General features: G+C 32.9%; 1 protein-coding gene across 1 annotated transcript in view; it reads right to left on the bottom strand.

Moving 5' to 3' along the window:
- The window catches only part of LOC137618098 (irregular chiasm C-roughest protein-like), a 110,518-nt gene that overhangs the window by 26,458 nt on the left and 64,060 nt on the right, over positions 1 to 20,000 (bottom strand). The window lies entirely within an intron of this gene.

Raw genomic sequence — 20,000 nt, forward strand, 5'->3', positions numbered from 1 at the left:
ATTATTATTATTATCATTATTATTATTATTATTATCATTATTATGCTGAATATAATTATAAGAAACCGTATCAGCGCTTACCACCCTTGCTGCAAATCCCTTTATGTAAAGTAAAGAGCAGTATTATTCCTCCATCTATTGTTTAGTTAAGGATCAGCGTACATGAGAGAAGACTGTCAAGTCCTTGTCCCACGGGAAACGCCTTGCCTCGACCCCTTCCCCAAAATTCCCTTTTTCTGACGACTGCTTATACCCCAGCATCCCCTCCCCATCGCCACTTTTCCCCCATGTGTTTGTCCTAAGTGATCAGCTGTTATCTTGACTTGTTGATGGATAGCCGGATGAAAGAAAGTGGGAATACCAGCCACTTTCGCGTGAGGGAGTTTGTAGGGGGAGATTTTTGCCTATTTCGAGGGAAAATTTAACTTTTTTTTTTTGCATGTGTGTAAGAGTAAAATAATATGTTATCAATTGCTTGGTGGCACTCTTTAGAGGCTTGTCTTGTTTGAGAAATCATAAAGCAGTCTCGATTAGATACCGCATTTCAAAGAAGGCCCGGCAGCCCTCTGAAACACAACCATATGGATGATGGAAAGAAGGATCAGTGTGGCCAGGAGCCACTGAGCATGGCGACTTCGACCATCGTAGTCTTATGTATTTGTTTCGGTGTATTCACGTTCTCCGCCATTCCCACAGGATAGGACAGTCTCAGCCCTGTTCCCGAGGAGTGACATTACACCTTCCCACTCTAACACATCTCTTACTTAACCTCAATCCTACAATCCTTCATCTTTTCTCGAAACCTCTTTTCCTTTGTGAGTTGAAAGAGATGATGAATGGAGAAGTATTGATTTAAATGCTCAAGATAGAGACGACTGGCGAAATCTAACCGAGTCCCTTTGCGTCAATAGGCGTAGGAGAAGAGGATGATGAAATCTGCTTTTACTCATAATCCTTCCAATACCTATCCCAGTCTCTTCTACTTAATGGGACCTGCTGCTTTAGAACTTTCTCTACGACTACAAACCTTATCTTTGGCACAACGTAGAACCTGGTTTTGGGTCCTGCCTGCTGTACATGGCCGGCATTGTATAAGAAAGAAAAAAGATTGACTTTATCCATGGGCTTCCAAGGGATCTCTTCAATAGTCATGCTCTTTGGGCTGAGCACCGGCTATACACGGTATGTACTCTCCACGAGTACCCTTTTCTCAACTTTAAATAGAATGTACTCCTCTGCTGAGTACCACCGACATGACCTGGCCATAAATGCCAGGGTCAAATAACCCTTAGAGGCTGACAAGATTCAGATGTTCTATACGACGACATGCCTCATTTACAACACTGCTTTAATGAAATTTTGCTTAAAGAAGGACGACTTATGTTTAGTAATAATAGTGACTGCTGTAAGAATGATACTAATGTTGATGGTAGTTGATATAATAGTCAAATAGCAAGGGTGATTAGTGTGGGTAATCAGAAAAGTAAGAGGTTATGGTGGCCTTTTTGGTAACGTCCCTGACTGGTGCTCGCCAGACTGGGGTTCGAATCCCGCTCAAAAACTCGTTAGTTCCTATGGTCGCTGCAACCTTACCATCATTGTGAGCTAAGGAGTGGGGTTTGGGGGAGCATATAAGCTATCAGCAGCCTTTGCCTTACCTTCCCTGGTCCTAGCTTGGATGGAGAGAGGCCTTGAGTGCTGATCAATAATGATCAGTATCTAGAATATTGTCCTGCTTGCTTGGGCAATGTCACTGTCTCTTGCCTCTGTCATTCATGAGCGGCATTTAAACCTTTAAAAAGAGGATCACGAGTAAAGATAATAGAATAAAATAGGAAAGTCTTATAAATGAATCTTTATACCAATAAAAAGGATGAATTTAGCAGTTTATAGCTATCATAGTACAATTACTTGTCCTGCCGATCTCATAATATGTACTTCACATTGCCATAGAACATTTCCACGTAGTGACTCACTATCATCGCATCCTAAAAACGAGGCTGCCACGTAACCTGGTGTTTCTCGTATCGTCCAAACAAAATTCCTTGAAAGTAAATTGGCATTGGAGGTATTCGGTATTTGTCAGGAGGTGACTAGGAGTATCATTTGAGATTAAAGTGAGCTACTTCAGATTCTTAAGTTTATAAATAGTCGAGGCTAGGAGTCTGTAATAACTGAAAGAATGGTAGGGTTAATTTTAGAATTTTTTTTACGAGATATGAAATTTTTTTTGGCAAGGCGTAAGTTAGTTATAACATAGGGTCGACTATCCTCCTGTTGATGTCAGTTACTAGTGCATTTATAATGCTTATCATTAAGGCCTTGCATATCTTTGCACTCTAGTAAAGATGTGCGCCATGCAATTAGCAATGTATATAATAGTAATTGACATTTCATTAGCATGGCAGAAAGTTAATAATAGTGTGGCCACCGAGAGAAGACGATGGTCCTGATGATAGTCCTAACCATATAAAAATCGTATGACATTTATTTAATTAAGACTTTAACAAGGGGATACTAATTCCAGGTGATTTATTGATAAACTATTTTTAATGGCCTCAAAAGAATTTCAATCAGATTATGATTTAAAAGTTTAAAGGTCGCTCATGAATGCCTGAGGCAAGAGACAGTGACAATCCCCTAGCAGGAAAATGCCCTAGAGAGTAATCATATATGCATATGATCAGTGCCCAAACCCTTTCCCCATCCAAGCTAGAACTAGGGAATCAATCCTTTATACAGAAACTCTTTGGATATATCTAAAGTGTCTTCTCACGCACCAGCAAAGCATCGATTTCAACTCCATCCGTTTCTATTCGTAAAATTTATTTGGACATCGAATTTATCGGTTCAATATTTTCTCGAAAGTGTATAATTACCAAAATATAATTAACAAAGATATAGCTAAAGTAGGCCCTGTTATCATGTCATACGTGCCAGAAGTTGTTATTATTATTATTATTATTATTATTATTATTATTATTACCAGCTAATCTACAACCCTAGTTGGAAAAGCAAAATGCTATAAGCCCAGGGGCTTCAACTGGGAAAATAGCCCAGTGAGGAAAAGAAACAAGGAAAAATAAAATATTTCAAGAACAGTATCATTAAAATAAATATCTCCCATATAAACTGTAAAAACCTTAACAAAACAAGAGGAAGAGAAATAAGATAGCATAGTGTACTTGAGTGTACCCTCAAGTCAAAAAGACCTGTTATAACACGCAGATATTGCACATTACCGGTATTCCAGTACAAGTACCCGGCATCAGCTCCTTTTACAAAATAAATCAGCCCTTCGTCCCTTGCACTTGGCGGTGGCATATTTATCTCAAGGCTGCTTGAGGTTACCTAAACACACCTGGATATCATATTCCTTAGCGAGAAGGAGTGGTCCTAAGGATTGGATGGTTTAGGCTAAGACACGTTTATACCTGAAATCATGCTTATTTGGATTTGATTTTTTTTTTTTTTTTTTTAACCTCACTTCACTTTGTATAGAGTAAGGATATATTTGCAATTGCGCGATATGAAAATTGACTTGAAATCACTCATAAAAAATCAAAATATTATTGTACATAGACAGTATTTGAAATCCAATATATTTTGTGCATACGGCATGCACTGTTTCAATGTTAGGCTATTTCCTTCTCATCTATAGAGGTTTCACGTTGTTTGTAGTTATTTGATGATAGCGCATTATATTCCACTTTATTAAACAAGAAAACAGATAAATGCATAATAATACACGTTCATGAATTTAAGTTTGATCATCGATGTATTGCTTCAATTATTTGTTAATTTTTAGCAATGGCATTATGGCTTCCATATACAAATTACACCTTCAAAAAAAGCTTCAAGAATGGCGAAGATATCAATCATAATCATGAGATCCCAAGAGATTATTTCTATCTCGGTGAAAACAAATAATATGAAGAACTAGCTGAGAAGCAATACTAAGAAGTCGCCATGAAAACAAACGAGAAAAGGCTACAATAGGAATCTCTCCTGACGTCGAAACAAATGAGGAACGCGAGAGGCAGAGAAAACAGAGGACCCATCGAGCGTTCGTGAAATGTTATTCGACTGTGTTTATTCTTCACAGTACAGAGAAGCAAAGAGAGAAGCAAAGAGAGAAGCAAAGCACCAAGCAAAAGTGATGGCCGAGAACAAAAGAAAAAATGAGGGAAGTAGATTACGCTGTAAGCCGCTTTCAAAAGGGTCCTGTTGGGAAATGCAAAATATAATGATGGAGGACTAACCAGTAGGAATTTCTACTACTACTACTACTACTACTACTACTACTACTACTACTAATAATAATAATAATAATGTTGATGATAATAATAATAATGGTAATAATAATGATACTGATCACAATGGGTATGATAATAATGTTGATAATAGTAATGATTTTAAGGATAATATCAATAACCGTAGCGATTGTAATAATTGTCATACTAATGATATTAGTAATGATTATGATAACAGTAATGATGATAGAAATAATGATAGTAAAACTAATAGTTGCGCATAATATTATGTCGGTAAAGGTAATAAAATTCTAGAAAAATGTGCGGTAGAAAATTTACTATCTAGTTAAATCTCTCTCTCTCTCTCTCTCTCTCTCTCTCTCTCTCTCTCTCTCTCTCTCTCTCTCTCTCTCTCTCTCTCTCTCTCTCTCTCTCTCTCACATGAAAAACTACTTGCTGAAAGTAATTTTCAATGCAAAATATGCTTTAGAAAATTGGAAATTAATAAAAAGGTTTTTTTTTTTATCGTGTACTTGAATAAAAAAAAATGCTTTTCGTAGGGAATTTCCAGTGTAAAATATGTTAGAAAAAATAAGAAATTAATCAAAAATAAATCTTTTTGAAGTTTGTGACTCTTCAAGACATGATCCTGGTTCTTTTAATCTTCCCAGAAGTCTTAAGCGGGGTTTACACTGTCAAACCCGGTTGTCGAACCTGCTTGTCAAACGGTTCGAAGAGGCGGAGTCTGCCTCAATTGCATAAGGTTTGTGGACAATGAAGCCCCGCCCACAAAAGTCAGGCGAGAACAGACTTTCTTCGAACCGTTCATCAAACAGGTTCGAAAACCAAAAACCCCGTTCACACGTTCGAACATCACTTCAAACACTTGTCTGTCGAACCGCGTTCGACGAACCGTTCGGCCTTGTAAACCCACCTTTAGACATAAACAAGAGTCTGGTTTTAATCTTCTTATTCTCTTCGTCTCGAAGGGGAAGTGGATTGGTTTAACACCTATTTTCGACCAGCTGTTTAGGGAGTCCTGCTAGATTATCGGTGACTTTTGTGTTGTAAGGAGAGAGAATAAGTGTTAGGCGGAGGAGGGAAAGGGGAAAGATGTGGGGAAAAACAGCAAAGGGGAATTGGGTAGGAAGCCGCTCGTGGAAAGGGGAAAAGATGTTTAAAAAGGGGGAAAGGTACGGGACGAAAAAAAAACTGTCATACTAATGTTAACAAAAAGTCACCCTAGATATATTTATACGATAATTATGAAAAAGAGAAACGTGAATTGTTGATAAACAAAAAGGGGTAAAATGAACGTCACAGCAAAGGAAGGAAATGGAGAATTGGAAATTAGTAGTTTGATGGTTAGTGAAGATGTACAGGAACATGGTAAAAGAGGGAGAGGAGGAAAAAGGAGAGAAAAAGGCAAGGCCCAAATCTCCCAGGATGTGAGATTCGTCGGATGCCTGTGTCTCAGTTCGCACTCTCCGTGCTAATACCTATGTGTAGTGTGGAGGGTAAGTCAAAGAGAAATGGTCCCCTGAGAAGAAACAGAAGTTAATGAGTGAGAAAGTTGGATATGCCAGTTGCATTTCGAGACACAGCGGGACACAAAATTGGTAGAATAGTTTTGAGAAACAGATATTTTCAGTTTGGGTATTTTTGGTAATGGGGTAAGTAGAGAAAACGCGTTTAGATTAATAAGAACAAGTTAATAAAAGCACCCAGAGAACGCAAACCTCCGCCAAGGCAGCTCAGTTCCCTCTATCATACCATCTCGACCTTCACCAGATTCCTATTTATTTATTTATTTATTTTTTTGAGGAGAAATATCCAAATTGGTCCAATCTCGCCATACTGAAGAATCCTTTTTAACAAATCCTGGATCCGGAACCCTGCCAAATTTTAATCACGCTGAAGTTAGCCCAAGTCTGACATAGCCTGAAATTTTCATCAAAATTAATTCTAAATTTTTTTAGATGGGCTGGTGACAATCAGACAGAGGTGAAAACTTAACCTTCCCGGCGGAGTTAATTACTAAAAAGCATAATTCTTCCAAAATATGAAATACCTAACTACATACCGAGTAATTAGTATCGGGGATTGCTTGCTTAAGGATCAAGTCACGGAATAATTGAATGGTGATGGCTGATTCTCAAAACCAAAACTACAGGAGAGATTTGCGATCAATTAAATCAAAATAATTCATATTTCAAACAACCATTCGAACGAAAATCTTACGGCTGATGGCACGAAATCGCTGATAAGATTTTAATTCCTTTTACAGATAGATAATCAAAATGATTAATTGCAAGTCTATCAGAAGATTTTAACGTTAACATATCCTTATACAGAATACATATGTCTTTTCAACGGTTAATTGTAAGTTGATGGGTTTATATTTATTTCGATTTAGGAATAATTTCAAGCTAACATTTTTGTCAAGTGGGAACAAATTTCCACTGCAGAAAAATACTGAAGTGACAGACGTCGCAGAATCCATATGTTTAAGAAATTGTGTCCTTAGTAGATTATTTACATTCTCACACTGTTAAAAATCGTGGAATGAATGTTGCCAGGCATTTGAGGTTTTAAAAACGGATATATTGATATATATCAACGTGAAGGAGTGGTGTTACGGTCACCAACCCGTAAAATATAATAACAATGTGTGGTAAAATTACGGTCGTCTGTATTTTACTGAAATATGGCTGAGGACAGTGTATTTCTACAGAGAATTTGTGACTTAAATTACATTTTTTTTTTTTATCTACAGTGCAGGCATCTTCTGGTCACACACAACTCTCCCCCCCCCAACCCCCTTCCCTCCCTTTCGGCCTCTTAATGATAGAGGATTCGCGTATACCGGACTTACGCAGGAAACAACAAATGCTTCGGGGCATTATGTCATTATCTTCCTTTTATTTAGAAAACAAAAAATATCTTATAAAAATATTTGGTAAAAAATACAGTCTCGTTTTTAATCATAGACTTTACTGATCTTTTAGTATATGTCTCAATGAATATCACATGAATTCCAAAGCATGAATGAATGAATTTCTTTTCAAAACCTATTGTTTTTATTTCATATAATTACCATTATCAAGCGAAACTGATAAAAATTTCTATGAAAATGTCTGGGTAAAAGGATAAATTTGAAAGACAATACGTACATGATATGATTAATTCAATATTAAATCAAACAAGCTTAAGGTCATGCTGTAGTCAATTACTTGATCACTTTTCAAGAAGATGAATCGTTTGGGACTTCCCCAGACCAATTGTATTAAAGCATACAATATTATTTTGTCTTTTATATCATAATGAAATTTCTGTTTTAACCAATGATTGGTCATAATTTGATACTAAAAATACTATTGACTACTTTATGTAAATAATTTTCTTTACATCTACCGATTTAAAGACAAGTTTACACTATACCTTCGCTAATATATGAATTCTCAAATATACGAAATAATTAAAAGTTTTGACAAGAAACATCGAGTATGTACTACCTACTGGTTTGATCTCTCTTTCCAAATGACTTCAAAAGCGCTTCGTCCATATTTGTGTTAGAAGCTGTGCTGCATCTTACAAACGAAATTATGATGAAGGAAAACTGAGAGAAAAAGTAAAAATGACTAAGAATAAAGTTATTTAAAACAGTAAGATTGCTGTGTAAAAGGTAAGTAGTCTTCTCTGACTTCAAAGAAACAAACGAGTGATAAAAGATGCAGAAACCGAAATGAATTAATTCACAAGAATTTTACCTAACGACTCATTATATGGACTTAATTAGTCTAATTAAACCCCTGGCAAAGAAAACTGCCATAATATAAAGGCACCAATTGTGGTGCACGTCACATAGACCAATCTCGCAGAGGGTATGAATGATGCCTGTCGGAAGTTGAGTCTTTTGTGCAACAGATGGCGCTGCCTCCTCTTTTCCCTCCCTCTTTAAATTCCTCTTGCTTAGTAGCGTGTGAGTAGGTACGGGCTTTTTTTTTCTTATTAGAAGAAATGCCTAAAGAGGGTTAACTCCAAAAACTGTCTAAGAAATAAAGTGTTGGGAAAAAATAATGAAGGAAAAGTAACATATTTTTTTTTTACTTTTAAATTAGTCCTTGAGAATAAACAGACGTAGGCTTTGTGAATGGGAAGCTGTTTAAGCTAATAGTCAAACAAGAAATTACAATACAATTGTGAACTGGTTTAATATATACTGTTCTTAAAATATTTTATTTAAATTTTGTTATTACTTTTCATATAGTTTATTTCCATATTTCCTTTCCTCATTGGTGTATATATCCCTGTTGCAGCCCTGGGGTTTATAGCATCCTGTTTTTCCAACTAGGGTGTAGCTAATAATAATAATAATAATAATAATGATAATAATAATAATAATAATAATGATAATAGCAAAAATGATCAACAACAATTGAATCTAATTTATATGTATATATATATACATATATATAAATATATATATATATATATTTATATGTGTGTATATATATGTATATGTATATATATGTATATATATATATATATATATATATATTTATGTATATGTATATATATATATATATATATATATATATTTATGTATATGTATATATATATGTATATGTGTATATATATGTATATATATATGTATATATACATATATATATGTATATGTATTTATGTATATGTATATATATGATATAAATATATATATATATATATATATATATATATATATATATATATATATATATAGATATGTATATATATATAATATAAAAATTCATATGTATACATATACATATATATGATATAAAAATGTACATATATAGATATGTATATATATATAATATAAAAATGTATATATATAGATATGTATATATATATATATATATATATATATATATATATATATATATATATCACAATGTGTTCACTGTAGCTGTTCGAATAGTCCTTCGTGCTATAATTGTTATTTCTGAAATGAACCTAAAAATCAAAACTATACAAGAGGCGCGGTAGCCTGAACCTACTTGAATAACTTACCAAAGAATGACAGGAAGTACGAGTCTATAAGTAACAGAGGCAGATGAAGCAAAAAGCACTGAGCCAGTTCCAAACATCACCAGATCTTCATAGACAGAGAGCAGAAGGCAAAAACAACGAAACCAGGGAAGAAAGAAGACGGCATTAACAGAGTCAGGAACGTAAACAAAAAGTAAACGCCACCAGCCAGAGAGGTAAGCGAAGGTCCGGTTAAAAAGTCGTAGACGTGTGGCTAAATTAGTCGCTGTGACTAAGCAGGGAATTGCATTTAACAGTGTACCAACCTGCTTCATTCTTTGGCAGGAGAAAACATGGATAAAGGAATGGAATGATATCGTCAGAAATATTTTGTTCGAGACATTTTTTCATGGGGAATGCATTATTGGGGAAAACCTTATTTAGCCCTTGCTGGTAGCGACCAGTAGAGTCCGTTAAATTTTTTTTCGATCACTCTGGAAACAAGGATCACTGTTGATTATTAAAGAATATCCGCTCTTTATTATATCTTACATTTTTCATTTAATCTAGCACAGGTTCGAGAGACACGCAAGCACGCACGCTTCTCTCAGCTCATCGCAAACGTATAATTTACACATAGAATTAACTGCCTAGGACAACGTATGTCAAAGGAATTTTAAGAAGTTGTGGTTCTCTCGAAAATCAATCGTAGGACTTTTCGTTGTAAAGCAATTGTCATAACCCCTGGGTCACGTGATATATATATATATATATATATATATATATATATATATATATATATATATGTGTGTGTGTGTGTGTAGATATATATATATATATATATATATATATATATATATACATATATATATATATATATATATATATATATATATATATATACATTTTTATATATATGTATATATATACATATGTATACACATATATATATATATGTATATATATACATATGTATACACACACACACATATATATATATATATACATATATATGTATGTATGTATATACACATGCATACATATTTATATATATGTATATATATGTGTGTATATATATGTATATATGTATATATATATATATATATATATATATATATATATATATATATATATATATATATATATATATATGAGCAAGTGTTGAATTTTCATCATTAATCATTCAATATGTTTTTATACATAGTTTATCATTTACTTCAATTTTCCTTTCTAAGACGCGAAAGCATATAGGCTGCGACACGGATGACACACTAAACAAAATTGTGGCTGACGTTCGTTCGTCTTGGGAATTATTATTATTATTATTATTATTATTATTATTATTATTATTATCATTGTTGCTGTTGTTGTTATTATTATTATTATTATTATTGTTGTTATTATTATTATTATTATTATTATTATTATCATTGTAGTTGTTATTATTATTATTATTATTATTATTATTATTATTATTATTAGCTAAGCAATGACCATAGTTGGAAAAGCAGGGTGTTATAAGCCCAAGGGCTCCAACAGTGAAAAATAGCGCTGTCAGGAAAGGAAATAAACTATACAGCATGAAAAATAATGCAAATTAAAATTAAATATTTTAAGAACAGTAACAACATTGAAACAATAAAATATTTTGATAGCAACATTTAAACAGATCTTTCAAAAGAATCTTGTGTCAGCCCGTTCAAAATGAAAACATTTGCTGCAAGTTTGAACTTTTGAAGTTCAACTACCTGATTAGGAAGATCATTCCACAATTTGGTCATAGCTGGAATTAAACTTCTAGAATACTTTGTTGTATTGAACTTCATGATGGAGAAGGCCTGACTATTAGAATTAAGCTTTATATTTTTAGTAAAAAAAAATAAAAATTAAATTAGATATTCACACGTCTGATTATTGCAATTAAGTTGAGACTTTTTATTGATAATGTTTGTTTCTATGATGAACGGATCAACTTTTTGTTTCTAATTGTGAACTTTGTCATCGATTTGAATGTGAAATTACCCCCCCCCCCCAAAAAAAAAAAAAAATTGCCTTTAGAAAAAAAATATTAAAAAGAAACATTTATAATTTCATCATGACGAATCAAATCACATACGCTTATTTGAAAAAAAAAATCACACTGGTCGTAATAAGTAATAATATTTGTAGAAAATATGAGAAATCCCATTGATAATTATAAATTGAAAATAATGTAAAATTATTAAAATTAATCAATTGCAATTCTAATATAAGTATTATTATTGTAGTTGATACTGATATATTACCAAAATTATAAATTCAAAAGTATTAAGGATATATTACCATTTTCATTTTCGTGACATTTTGACTTCTTGTGAATCCATGAAATTGGAATAAGATTATTTTTTAGATTGCTATATTATGCCAAGTAGTTTTCTCTTTATCTTTTGTTTTCAAGTCTAGTATATTCTCCGTACAGTTTGATAATAACCCCATGACTCATAATGTCACGGATATAAAAATGTTATGGGTTCTGTGTGATTCTAAATTCATCATCGGTCTTGTGCAAGTGTACGTGACCCGTAAAAAATGACGTCTGAATATTTAGATAGATATGCACACACACGTACAACCCTACCACCTCTCGCCATGGTACGACTACTTTTTCTCTCCCCTGCCCGAGGGACAGGGAGAGCTGTGCGTTTCCGGAAATGAATATATGAATATTTATAAATTATACATATATAGCCAGACACTTGCTCTTTATTGTATAGGAGAAATTGTTATTATATTATCATTATTATCGTTGTTGTTATCATTATAGTGTAAATAAAAAAAAGGTAAATTCTCCATCAAATAAAAATTTTAAGGTTCGAATATTTAAAGGAAAAAAATCTTCACTGAAGGAAGTATGAAAGAAAGTGCCAATAAAAAGAAGAAAAAAAAAGGAGGAAGTATAAAAAAAAAAAAAAAACTATTGCCTAAAAACCCATGCAATTCTGATGTAAGTATTACTATTGGAGTTGATACTGAAATGTTACTAAAATTATAAATTCAAAGGTATTAAGAATATATTACCATTTTCATTTTCGTGATATTTTGACTTCTCGTGAATTCATGAAATTGGAATAAGATTATTATCTAAATTGCTATATTATGCCAAGTAGTTTTCTCTTTATGTTCTGTTTCCAAGTCTAGTATATTCTCTGTACAGTTTGATAATAACTCGATGGCTCATAATGTCACGAATATAAAAATGTTATGGGTTCTGTGTGATTCTAAATTCATCATCTGTCTTGTGCAAGTGTACGCGACCCGTCAAAAATGACGGCTAAATATCTAGATAGATGTGCACACACACGCTCAACCCCACCCCCTCTCACCAGGGTACGACTACTCTCTCTCTCTCTCTCCCCCTACCCAAGGGATGGGGAGACCTGTTAGTGACCGGAAATAATTATATAAATATTTACATATTATACATATATAACCAGACTCTAGCTCTTTGTTATATAGGGGAAATTATTATCATTATATTATCATTATTATCGTTGTTGTTATCATCTCAGTGCAAATAATTTTAAAAATTTAAAAATTCTCCATCAAATAAAAAGTTTTATGGATCGAAAATTGAAAGGAAAAATATCTTCACTAAAGGAAGTATGAAAGAAAGTACTAATGAAAAGCAACAAAAGGCGACCTCAATAAAAGAGGAAGTAATAAAAAAAGCGATTGCCTAAAAACCCAAGCGAGAGGACGAGTGTATGAAAAAGAGGCGAAAAGGGCATGGCACTGGGGTGAGGCACTGCATGGTACCTGGTGCCAAATGGTAGGGGCGTTGATTCATCCATACCCAAACACGATACCACACGATTTGGGTATTTCCCATTAAGCGAGGCTGGCACGTGTCCACTTCGGAATTGAAGATGATTATGCAATGCTGAAGAGATAAATATATGCAATAATAAACAGTTTTAATGTGAAAATAGTCCGTTTTCTATTTTTTTTTTATCATTTTCATTCATTATAATCTCTCCCGTCTTTTTTTTTTTTTTTTTTTTTTTTTTTTTTTTTTTGTCATAACGATAGTTTTTATACGGGGCTGGCACATAATTGAAGATAATTAAGCAATGCTGAAGAGATGAATATATTAGATAAACTGTTTCACTGTGAAAATAATCCGTTTTTATTTTCTTTTTTATCATTTTCATTCATTATAATCCCTCCCCCGTCACTTTTTTTCATCATAGCTCGGCGATAGTTCTTATATGAATCCCACTGACACCTTGGTACAAGTGTGAAAGTAATCATTATGCTCACTCAGTGAACCTAATCCCTTGCTGATGTTATAAAACTTAATAATAATATGCATTTGTTTTATTGATGGCTACTGAAAGTTGAATGTCGTAGTTATACACCTCTCTGATATGTATCATAATATCTTTTATTTATTTCATGCTGTACCTATCAAATAGATTTCATGCCCTTATACCAACTGCTATCAGATAAACAGTCCTTGAGAGAGAGAGAGAGAGAGAGAGAGAGAGAGAGAGAGATCCTCGCTACATATGTGGACGTGGCACTCTGGCACCCATTGTGCCCCCGGAGTTAAGGGATTACTCGAAGAATGTGGGTAGGGAGAGAGTGAGAGAGGGGCCTTGGCAATGTGATCAGAACATGGAGTTTCTTATTGCCTTTATTTTTTCATTCTTTGCCGTTTTGGTGTGTGTATGGTGTGTTCACTTTCATAGTCCATAGATATTGCTTGGAAATCAATTACGAACTTGAAAGAAATTCATACGAAATAGATTAAGTTTTCTCGCAGAAAAGTAATTTGTGTTTGATTTATTGATTTGTACTACAGGTAATCCATATATTGTTGAAGATCTGTGAGAGAAAAAATCGAAAATAAGAAGAATTATGCTTTTATGTGCGTAATGCTTAATAGACAATTAATAAGGTTATCTTTTTAAAGGTTTAAAAGTCGCTCATGAATGGCAGAGGCAAGGGACAGTGACAATGCCCTAGCAGGATGACCATATACCCATATGATCAACGCCCAAATCCCCTCTCTACCCACAGGATAAGGGAGGCCCAGACAATGGCTAATGATGACTCAGTAGGTAGACCTATAGGCTCCCCAAAACCCCCCATCCTTAGCTCACAAGGAGGGTAAGGTTGCAGATTCCACAAGAAAATATCGAGTTTGAGCTGAACTCGAACTCCCATCCATTAGAACGCCAGGAAGGGACGTTTCCAATAAGCCACCACAACCCTTTTAGAAAGATGTAACGTTATTTAGTTGATTTCTGCCTATCTATTCAGTTTTAGAAGGACCGCCAACCCCCCCCCCTCTCTCTCTCTCTCTCTCTCTCTCTCTCTCTCTCTCTCTCTCTCTCTCTCTCTCTCTCTCTCAATTCTAGCACAGTAGCATTCCAGGAAATTGCTTCTCCCATATTTAATGAAATTAGTTTAAAGGATACTTTGAACAATATATCCTCATCACTTTCAGTAACAAATTCAAAAGGAAAATGAACTCAATAACAGACAATGACCAGACGTAATAAAACACCAAATTACATGACGTTATTTAAGCTACATATCATAATGTTTGTGGTTGTACTGCGAGATGTTATGAAAATTCAACATCCATAAATGTCATAACAAACAAGACAAACTGATAAACGAGAGTTGTTTTTCATATGAATGTTTTTCTTTTACCCTGTTCACCTAAATACGTCGTTTACCGAAACTAACGGTCATTTATTTGTTGATGTAATGTAGCAGTACTGTTTATATACCAAAACAACTTGATCATACATGATTATGATAACTGTGGCTATTTTAGAAAGAAAAAGTCGTCTATGGTTATTGGTAATGAATAGGCAAAAAAAAAAAAAAAAAAAAAAAAAAACATATTTGAGTAAAAAATAAGGAGGTTGCCAGATTATAATAACAAAAATAGCATTGAAGGTCATCAAATATGTTTTTATCATCTAAGAAAAGCTGCTTATGTTTTGACCTTTATTTGCCTCAACCAAGAATCACCAGTGGAAGAATAGACTCAGTAAAGGTTTAAAAGGCCGTTCATGGATGGCAGAGGCAAGGGACAGTGACATTGCCCTATCAAGCTGGACAATGCCATAGAGACTGACCATATATACACACGATCAGCGCCCATGCCCTCTCCCCACTCAAGCTAGGACCAAGGAGGGCCAGGCAATGGTTGCTGATGACTCAGCAGATAGACCTATGGGCTCCCCCAAAACCCCCAACCTTAGCTCACAAGGATGGTGAGGTCGCGGCGACCAAAGGAACTAATGAGTTCGAGCGGGACTGGAATCCCAGTCTGGCGGTCACCAGTCAGGGACGTTCACACGTAATCTCAAGTGTTTTCCATAAAAGAAAAACCTGTGTACAAAACTACATAATTTTAATGGTACTTTCACGTATGATAAGGCCTCAATAACCATCTTTTCTTCCAAAGAATAATGAGCAAAAATAATAAAGAAAACAATATTGTATATGGTTAAGCAAAGTACAGAATTGATTCTGGGCGTCAAATAACAAAATAACAAACATACTGTTTCCTTAGTTTTTATAAGAAAATATTAAAATCGAAGATCCTTGAAAACTATCTCACACTGGTAGAGGATTACTGTAATTACTTGCAATAAAAGAGAAGTACACACACACACACACGCGCGCGCGCTCACACACACACATATATATATAAATATATACATATATACATATATATATATATTATATATATATATATATATATATATATAAATATATATATATATACATACTTATGTATTTATATATATATATATATATATATACATATACATATACATATATATTTATACAACAACAGATGGAGCCGTTTCTAGTCCACTTCATGACCAAGGTTACAGACATGTACTGGTCCCGTCTGAGGTTTGGCCATTTTCATCACCACGCTGGCCACTGCGGATTGGTGATAGTGGGAGACTTTGGTCTGATTGCTCAGAGCAAACCAACCTAGTACAGGTGGTCCTGACTCGTATCGCTTCGCTGATCATGGGTACTCAGAAAAGGATATATATATATATATATATATATATATATATATATATATATATATATATAAATGTATGTATATTTATGTATATATAAGTATGCATATATATATATATATATATATATATATATATATATATATATAGATTATGCTCTGTATCATTTTCAAAGTCTTCGATAACTCTATCTTTTCGTAGGAGGATAGCAGACTTAGTCAAAGATAAATAATGCGATCATTTTAACCTGTCTCCTGTTCAGTTAAAGTCATTACTCGCACGGACACTTATTTAATGTGTATAGCATATAACAAACACTAATGTTGCTCTTCTGTATAGTGTTAATCCAAAGAAGAACGATATTGTACGTTTGTATGCCGACACAAAATCAAACAAAGCTGGTGATAACTTTCTTACACAAGTACGAGCAATCAAATGTTAACAGAGAAGAAAAGGAGCCTGAGAGTAACTTTAAAAGTAGTGCAGCAATGAGTGATATGTATCAAATTACTGAGACTTTTCTGTATGAAATAAGAAGTGGTATTGGCAAGGCAAATATTTTCTTATCTATATCAACAAAGAATTATGTGTTAATTTGCATTAAAAGAAACTGGATCAAAAATGCATTATGATGTACTCGAAGATCTCTCTCTCTCTCTCTCTCTCTCTCTCTCTCTCTCTCTCTCTCTCTCTCTCTCTCTCTCTCTCTCTCTCAAATTTGACGTATAATAGCAGATAACATGGTTAAATATCTTATACTCTGTTGTAGCGTTACCTGATTAATTTACTTGAAGATTTGAAAATCTGGTCAGTGAACGAAAAACTGGCCTCCTTTTTTTTTTTTTTTTTTTTTTTTTTTTTTTTTTTTTTTTTTAATGTGAACCTTTACCGAATCTTCATCAGTCAAGGCCTGACTTAAACATAGTCTTCATATGTTTCTGTAATGCCAGTGACTTAAGGGTCGTGTCTAAAATAAGGGAACTAATCCTTTGATTAACCTTAACCCAAAGACGAGAGTCGCTTGAAACTAAATGATCAGAAACTTTGAGAAAAATTATTCGAGGCTAGATCATCAACAACAGTTTGGGTTTAAAGGAGTGTGTAGCATTTTTTTCCTAGTGATCTAAGAGTGGAGTTGAGTGAAAATTTACATGACTTATTTGACATTCATAAAGTCTCTCTCTCTCTCTCTCTCTCTCTCTCTCTCTCTCTCTCTCTCTCTCTCTCTCTCTCTCTCCGTACACACACACAAACACACATATAGCCCATATACATACATACATACATACATACATATATATATATATATATATATATATATATATATGTATATATATACAAATTATATAAAATGTATAACATGTATAAGTATATTTGTTTATATAGGTATATATATATATATATATATATGTTTATATACATGTATATTTATATATATATATATATATATATATATATATATATACTGTATAACCTATATATATATATATATATATATATATATATATATATATATATATATAGATATATGCGCTGTATATATGCATATATATATAATATATTTACATATAGTTTATATATTAATATATATATATATATATGTATATATATACTGTATAGCTTATATATATATATATTATATATATATATATATATATATATATATATATATATGCGCTGTATATATGCATATATATAATATATTTACATATAGCCTATATATATTTATATAAATATATATATATATATATATATATATATATATATATATATATGTATGTATATATATGCTGTATATATGTATATATAATATATGTACATATATATAAATAAATAAATAAATATATATATATATATATATATATATATATATATATATATATATATATATATATCACTAAATACCATACCATATTAGAACGAATAACACCAAAGATTGTTAGTTAACTTTCCAGTATTCAGTAAGATACAAGTTCCAGGTTCTTGTTAATCCTGATTATATTCACCTCACTTGTCTAACTAAATGATTCCTAATTCCATTCCTAGAACAACAGAGTCACAGTAGTTTCTTTTTTTCTATATCAAATATCGGCAGTTTACCGAAGTGTAAATACGAAGGCTTCCAGGACCTCTTGTTTATTATTATTATTATTATTATTATTATTATTATTATTATTATTATTATTATTATTATTATTATTTGCTAAGCTACAACCCTAGTTGGAAAAGCAGGATGCTATAAGCCCAAGGGCTCCAACAGGGAACATAGCCCAGTGAGTAAAAGAAATAAGGAAATAGACTACAAGAGATGTTTATGAATAATAGCATCAAAATAAATCTTTCATAATATTATATAGACTATACAAACCTAAAATTAAAAAGGGGAAGAGAGATGAGATAGAATAGTTTGCTCGATTGTACCCTCAAGCAAGAGAACTCTACCCCAAGACAGTGGAAGACCATGTTACAGAGGCTATAGGGACTAGTGTTACCGATCGTACAAAGTAAATTTGTTATTCAGCAGGTTTTTACGTTTCGGCCATTTTAAGTAATTGCTATGAGTATGGTGTATAATTTACCAAAATTTTAATTCAAGTGTCGATGACATATTTCATTACATAGCTGTAACATGCTATACATTTGTAACCGTCTTCAAAATCCAATCTATTTGAAAAGAAAAATAACCATATGTTGTAAGCCTACCAATCGCAGGAGCTAATTTATGAATATGGTTTTTCTTCTTTATTTTTTACTGGAGGAGAACGCAAAGAGACATGGCCTAATACCCTCTATTAATCAATTTTAACTGGCTTCGGGAGGAGAAAAAGGCCTATGAACCTGTTGCGTAGTGACGTCTAGTAGGTATGTGGCTCAAGTCAAAATATTAGTTGTTTTCAAACACTTGAAGGTTTATGATGATTCTGTCTGTTTTTATTCTGTTTCTTTAGTCGTTCTTGTTCTCCCTTCTATTTTTTTTCACCAAGGACATTCTTCGGACACTTGACTAAGCACGTATGTGATCTAGGAGGAGCCTCTTCACACTCTTTCTCACGACCCTCGGTGGTAAGGAGGCTACCCTACTTGAAAAATTGCCAGGCAATATTTTCTTTTGAATAGTGGTAATTGATCATTCTTTGTCTTTCATCTTAAACCTTCAAGTTGTTATTATAATCTTCATGGATAACTTTCTTAAACGATATAGATAACTAAATTCCCCATTTTTTTTCATTTGTTATATTTCACCAAAAAGATTGCAATACTATGATTAAAGAATTGAACGTGAAGATCAAATTAGACTATTCCACATAAGTTTCCTCAATTTCATAAACATCAAGTTGCAAACAGAGTGAAGTGAATAATGTTTCTATAGCAAATGAGTTTTATTGATGATATACCAGTCGAGAATATAACTAATCCAGTTAAGTATGACTAAAAAATAATTGTAAAATAATTGGCTATAGAATTCTAGTGAAAATAATCGGATCTTTTATGACCCAAAATAATAAGAAGTGCCATATCGTTACCAATAAACTGCATCACATAGAAGGACCTTCTTAAAAAGAACAACAAAAAGGTTTAACCTATGAAAGAAGTCCTGTAAAAGGGTAAAAGACAAGGTAGATATGATAAGTAAGCATTGATTATAAACTTAATTGGTTATTTACTAAGTATAGAAAATAAAGAAGTGTGTGGG

This window comes from Palaemon carinicauda, chromosome 24 (genome assembly GCF_036898095.1).
Source record: "Palaemon carinicauda isolate YSFRI2023 chromosome 24, ASM3689809v2, whole genome shotgun sequence".
NCBI lineage: Eukaryota > Metazoa > Arthropoda > Malacostraca > Decapoda > Palaemonidae > Palaemon > Palaemon carinicauda.